General features: G+C 34.7%; 1 pseudogene; it reads left to right on the top strand.

Moving 5' to 3' along the window:
* The first annotated feature begins 4,402 nt into the window (after nt 1–4,402).
* LOC108978160 lies at nt 4,403–4,849 on the top strand (annotated as a pseudogene).
* The last annotated feature ends 1,552 nt before the right edge of the window (nt 4,850–6,401 follow it).

Here is a 6,401-nt window from a genome sequence, read left to right as displayed (position 1 = left end):
CACTATACGATGTCGTTGACACGGCGAAATGCGCAGTAAGTGGCAAGCGATGGAAAGGCGGAACAAAAAAATACTGTGCACTAATCACCTTGGATGTGAGGAATGCCTTTAACTCAGCAAAGTGGGCAAACATAATCAAAGCTCTATATGAAATACGTGCTCCTCAATATCTTATGAAAATTGTCATAAATTATTTTGAAAACAAGCGACTATTATGCTCATAAGTACAAGAAAAATAGAGGAAAGTATATCTCTCACCATAGGGGAGTGCGAGATTCACTCACAGCCGCACCTAAAATATCTGGGAGTAATTGTAGACTCAAAGCTCAAATTTAAGGATCACCTAGAGTACACTCCTGAATGCCTTTTCAAGAATGATGGCAAATAAAGGTTGCGTGCGTTCCAACCGGCGTTTTTTACTCGCAAAGGTAATGAGATCGGTTATGTTATATGCGGCTCCAATATGGATCCAGGSGTTAGGCATCAAAGCATATGCCAGACAAATAAACACAGTGCACAGGCTGTCGGCGCTAAGAGTTATCAGTGCTTTCCGAACAATTTCAAGTGATGCTGCTGGAGTGATTGCCAGTATGATGCCCATTGACATCCAGGGTGACGAATACCAACGAATCTACAAATTAGACAAATTAGAGGAGCCAAAACAGAAGAGAGAGTGAACAGCTTAACGATATGGCAGCAGCGGTGGCAAACCTCACTCAAAGGACGGTGGACCTACAGACTAATACCGGACATCCATTCCYGGATCGACAGACGACATGGGGACCTGGATTTCCACCTAACCCAAATAYTAAGTGGGCATGGGTGCTTTAGAAGGTACCTGTACAGATTCCAGCACGACATTAGTCCGAATTGTCCGACGTGTTCAGAGTGCTTATGGAAGAGTTTCACCACAGACAAATTATAAGCGTGTTTCACCACGAAAGTAGCAGAATTTTCAGTGTTAAATGAGAAAAATAATGCTAATTCCAATGTAAACAAATTTACGCCTAAATATTCATTTATTTTCTATGCGCATCCGACTCGGCCATAATTTATGTACATATGATCCGTATATATTTGGTATCAAAGCATATACTTAGTATATATGTACATAAGTACGTATGTATGTATATTAAAATTTATCTACATACTACATATGTATCATGATGATTCCATAAAATCATTTAAAAAATGTAATAGAGTAAAGTTTGTATTATTACCCAAATAATTGATATAAGTTAAGGTAATTTGTTTTAAATTTATAAATTTACTTTAAAAGGTTTGATATCAGCTTAAAAGATCTAGCGGTCGCACATGCGCTCATATATATACATATAGTTATGTGTGGATGTAAAAAAATATGACAGACCATACGCATAATATTTGTAAATTTGTTTACCCACAACTTTGTATGTAAATGTGTACACTTATTGCTTCATAAGATGATAAGCCAATGGCGAAGCTCATTTTTTGTCAAAGAGTCAAAGTTTCGACAATGCGTCACAACATTGTATTGTTGGTAGAAAATCGGAGCTGTGCGAAAAAAATAAACCAACGGCCGCCGATTGTCTCCGCTTCCCTTGCCCCTGTACAGCTTCGCAAACAAACCAGCGTATATACATATGTATTTCTGTGTGTGAACTTGTATACATATCGACGCAGATTTTTGCAAGCCRCGTACAAATATTTTTTACATTCATGACAAATATAGTCAATCCCGGTTATGTGCAACAATCTAAGATACAGATTTTTGTGGTTTGTTAAAAATAAGAATATAATATGGCACATAGGCGAGTGCGGATACCTAAGCGAGTGGTACTTAAAAGAATAATTTCTATGTATTTCAAAAAACAAACCGTGAGATGCAGCAATATATAATATAGGCTGTTAAGAGTGTTGAGGGAGGAGTTTGATTTTCGTTTAAGCGGAGTACTAATTAAACGGGATTCACTGTACACATAAATCAGAGGAAGAATATTGAATATTTTCTTTCCCACTTTTCTAGACTTGAAAATCGACAAATAATCTATGTTGTCAAATTTATTCTAATATATTTGAATACTTATATTTGCGGGGTTGTCACTTTTTCCTTCTCATACAAATATCAGAAATTGTTCAATTTATGATTTTTAGCTTTTGCCATCGTCGCGAAAAGACGCTTGTGGGCAAAGGCATGCTCGGGGAGTTGTCATGGTGTTTGTTTTTATTAATGAAGCAAGTTTGCCTGTTGAAAGTGCGCTTGCGTTCTTGAATTAAAACATTGTTGTTGTGTACTTTTCTGCAAATTYGGGCATCGACTMTTTGTCTGCCACATTGACTTGTGACGCTGCTGATACTATTTGAGACGTTTGTTGTTTTTGTAGAACAATATTTGTAGTTTATGCGGGTACCATACATATCTAAATGTGATCGCATATATGAATGTATGTTGGGTATGAATTATTTACATGTGTACGCGTATAAGTATGTATGATGCTATTTCAAACGATTGTTGTTTTTGTTAAGCAATGTTTGTAGTTTTTGCGGGTGACATCTACGTATGAACGCATATCTAATGTAATTGTGTATGCATTATTTGTGTGCCAATGTCATGCGAACATATTTATGTACATATGAGCAGCGCGCACATGTTATTATTGATAAGTGATAATATGATTAGAATTCGCGAAAGCGAACATAAACACATACATATGGTTATGAAGCATGTGATACATAGATAAGTTTTGAATGATAAAATGTACGATTAATGTACATTTATCACTATTGTAATATATTTAATTTTTTTAATAATATTATGATAGTTTCTTATATACATACATATGTAACTACGAATATTGCCCTGAAAAGTAATCTAATTCAAATATATTCAATTGCACGTGTATTCATTAATATGCACAAAAAGAATTCTGTTAGAGCAATATATAGTTTTGAGCATAATTTTTATTTCACGCTCAGCTCTGTTCAAACGAAAATGTTAAAATTTCTCCTGTCGAGCTGGCAGTGGCGAAACTGGCTCATCTCGACCGAGTTCGCCAAAAATATTTTTACGATCTCCGCGCGTGAACCTTCTCTATGATAAACGTTCTCTGCTATAAATATACATTCTCTGCGTACAATAAACAAAACGATGCCGAAGTAAAAGGCGACATCTGTAGACAAGTTTTCATAATGTAGACAGAGTTACAGAGAATGTATAATATAGACAGAGCAGAGAATGTATAAACTCCTCTTCATATTCTCTTTTTGAGTATGTGGGAGAACTGTTAAAAATTTTAACATTTCACATCGTGAATTCTGTGGTTGTGAGGTGAATTCCCTATCACAATCTTATAAAATGTTTGACATCGAACCTGCACCTTCTCTATGTTTATATATTCTCTGGTTTGACAGCGCAGTTTTGATTTCGACGGCATTTTTCATTCGGTAATATGAAATTTAGAAGAGCGCGTATTAAGACGGTTTTGTTATTATTATGAAAATAAAGTACATTTTCAAAATAACATTTTTCCAAAAAATTAATATTTACTTTAATATCGTTAATTTACAGAAAAATTATGCAAATTGGGTTTGGAATATATCATTTCTCATTTTAAATTTATTATTTTAATTGGTGTATAAAATGTATGCCACCATTATTATATAGTAGTCCAAAAATATGAATTCTTATTTTTCCAAGAAATACATTTGTAAAAAAAGGATCTTTCTACTTTTCTTAATATCTTATTTTTCCCAGAAATACGTTTGTAAAAAAAAAGGATCTCTATCCTTGTTATTATCTTATTTTTCCCAGATATATTTTGTAAAACAAAGGATTTTATCCTTTTTGTATTTTCAACATAAAAGATTTAGGGAGTTCAAGAGCTCCTGCCGAGAATTCATACTTGGGTGAATTTTCATAAAGGACAATTCGGCTGGACACATTTGTTATTTTTTGTACTTTGTTTTCAAAACTACTTTTTATGGAATTTGTTACTGTTACGAATTACATATTTCACATAATCCTTTATAGATTCATTGCATATATTATTTTTACAAAAAAATTCCACGTCTTCTTGGAAGAGCAAAAAACATTGGTATATAAACACACGTATATAATGCGCCGTAACCACCGATTGAACAGAACAGTAAAATAACACTTGACAACTAATGCCAAAGTAAGAGAACAAATAGCAAACTCACGTGCAAATGAAAATTCAGAGCAACGCAATCAACATCTTCGTGCTAATACATTGAGACAACGAGAGGCACATCAACGAGAGTCCGACGCTCACAGAGCAAATGAACGACAGCGGAACCAAAATCGTGGGGCATTGACACGAACATCATTCAATTGTCTTGCTTTTGAATATGATCCTGAAGTAGACTATTCATCACATTCGCTAATTATTTGGTAGTAAGGACAATGAATGTCAATATTGTCATGCTTTTAAATACAAAGGTGAATGGAAAAATTTCTTTGCCATCACTAAGTCCGCCACCAGAACCTTTAAAAACGCTATTAGCTGGAAACACATCTCAATCAAATTTCTTTTTGTGTAAAATTCGTAAATTTAATTCTGGCTACCAATTGACCTCTTTTGGAGCAACAAAAATTGTTCGTAATGAAGATGATCGCAATTTTGAATCATTCAAGATTCAAAGTCAAGTGGTCCACCAAACATCATTAAGGCGGACAAAGTGCCTAATAGAGAGCACGTAGGCACATATAATGTTCCAACTGTGAATGAAGTTGCAGTTATGACTGGTGATCCAACTGAACGTCGAGATATACGTATACAACGCAGAGATAATACAGTGCAAATAATTCAAGAAAATCATCGTTCCTATGATGCACTGCAGTATCCGTTGATATTCTGGAAAGGAGAAGATGGATATCATTTAAATATTTAAAAAAGTAATCCAACTACATTTGAAGTACTGATCAAGGAAGTTAGTGCAATGAACTTCTATGCATACCGGTTGATGATTCGTGCTAATGAAGATAATAACATTCTCCGATGCCGACAGCTATTCCATCAGTATGTTGTCGATATGTATGCGAAAATTGAAAGTGAGAGATTACGATACATTACGAACAAATAACATTAACAATATCGGCACCGCATATATTCTTCCACCGTCATATACTGGTAACCCGCGCCATATGCAAGAATATATTCAAGATGCCATGGCTTATGTACGTACTTACGGTCGATCAGATCTTTTCATCACATTTACATGTAATCCAAACTGGGATGAATTTAAACATTTTTTGTTGGCAGGTCAAACGTCAATGCATCGCCACGATATCACTGCACGCGGGTTCAAACAAAAATTAAAATCTTGAATCAATTTAATTACACATCACTCAGTATTTGGCAAAACACATTGCTGACTTTATTCTCTAGAATGTCGAAAGCGAGGATTGCCACATGAGCATATTGTGATTTGGTTAGTAGATAAAGTGCGCCCAGAAGAAATCGACCATATTATTTCAGCGGAAATTCCCGATCCGAATGTTGATCAAGAATTATTTGATATTGTGACTACTAACATGCCTCATGGGTCATGTGGTACTTTAAATATGATATCACCATGTATGGATAATGGAAAATGTACTAAACGTTTTAAAAAACCATGTACAGCTGATACCATCACCAATATCGATGGTTACCCATCAGAGAACATATATTTATAGAGAAGGTTCACGATGTCAAAAATTTAGGGGTATTTGCTGTTTTGGATGAGAAAATTATTAGCGTGTTTCACCACTTAACATCAGGGGMCACGAAAATAGCAGAATTGAGCATTTTCAGTGTGAAATGAGAAAACTTATGCTATTTCCGATGTTAAGGAATGTACGCTTACAGATTCGCATATTTACAATGCGCAAACGACTTCGAATATAATTTATATACATACATACATATGTTATATTTTATATCAAAACACAACAGCATGTACATACATATGTACGTACAAATTTAACTATTTCATGATGAATTCCTTAAATCTTTGGAAATATATAATAAAATCATATTTGTATTATAACCTAATTATTTAATTAATGTAGGTTTGATAGGATATATACGTATGTACATATTTATATACCTAGCTATTTATTTGCAGGCCTTTAAAAGTTTTGATAAAATGTTAAAAGACCAAGCGGTCGCACATATTTACGTATGTAATTATGTGTGCATGTAACGAACCATACGCTTAATGTTTGTACATTTGTCCACACACAACTTTGTATGTAAATATGTACATATGCATATTGTTTCACGGACAACCAATGGGGAACCTCACGTTTTGTCAGAGTCATGTGTCGATGGACCGACGCGGCAAAAGCGTTGTGTTGTTGCTAGAAATCTGAGCTGTGCCGAAAACACAAACGAACGATCGCCAATTGCCACTGCTTC

The sequence above is a fragment of the Bactrocera latifrons genome, unplaced genomic scaffold (genome assembly GCF_001853355.1).
Source record: "Bactrocera latifrons isolate USDA-ARS-PBARC rearing strain unplaced genomic scaffold, ASM185335v1 scaffold_1183, whole genome shotgun sequence".
In the NCBI taxonomy this organism is placed as follows: domain Eukaryota; kingdom Metazoa; phylum Arthropoda; class Insecta; order Diptera; family Tephritidae; genus Bactrocera; species Bactrocera latifrons.
The sequence above is the reverse complement of the archived record's forward strand: the minus strand, read 5'-3'. Positions and strand labels throughout refer to the sequence as shown.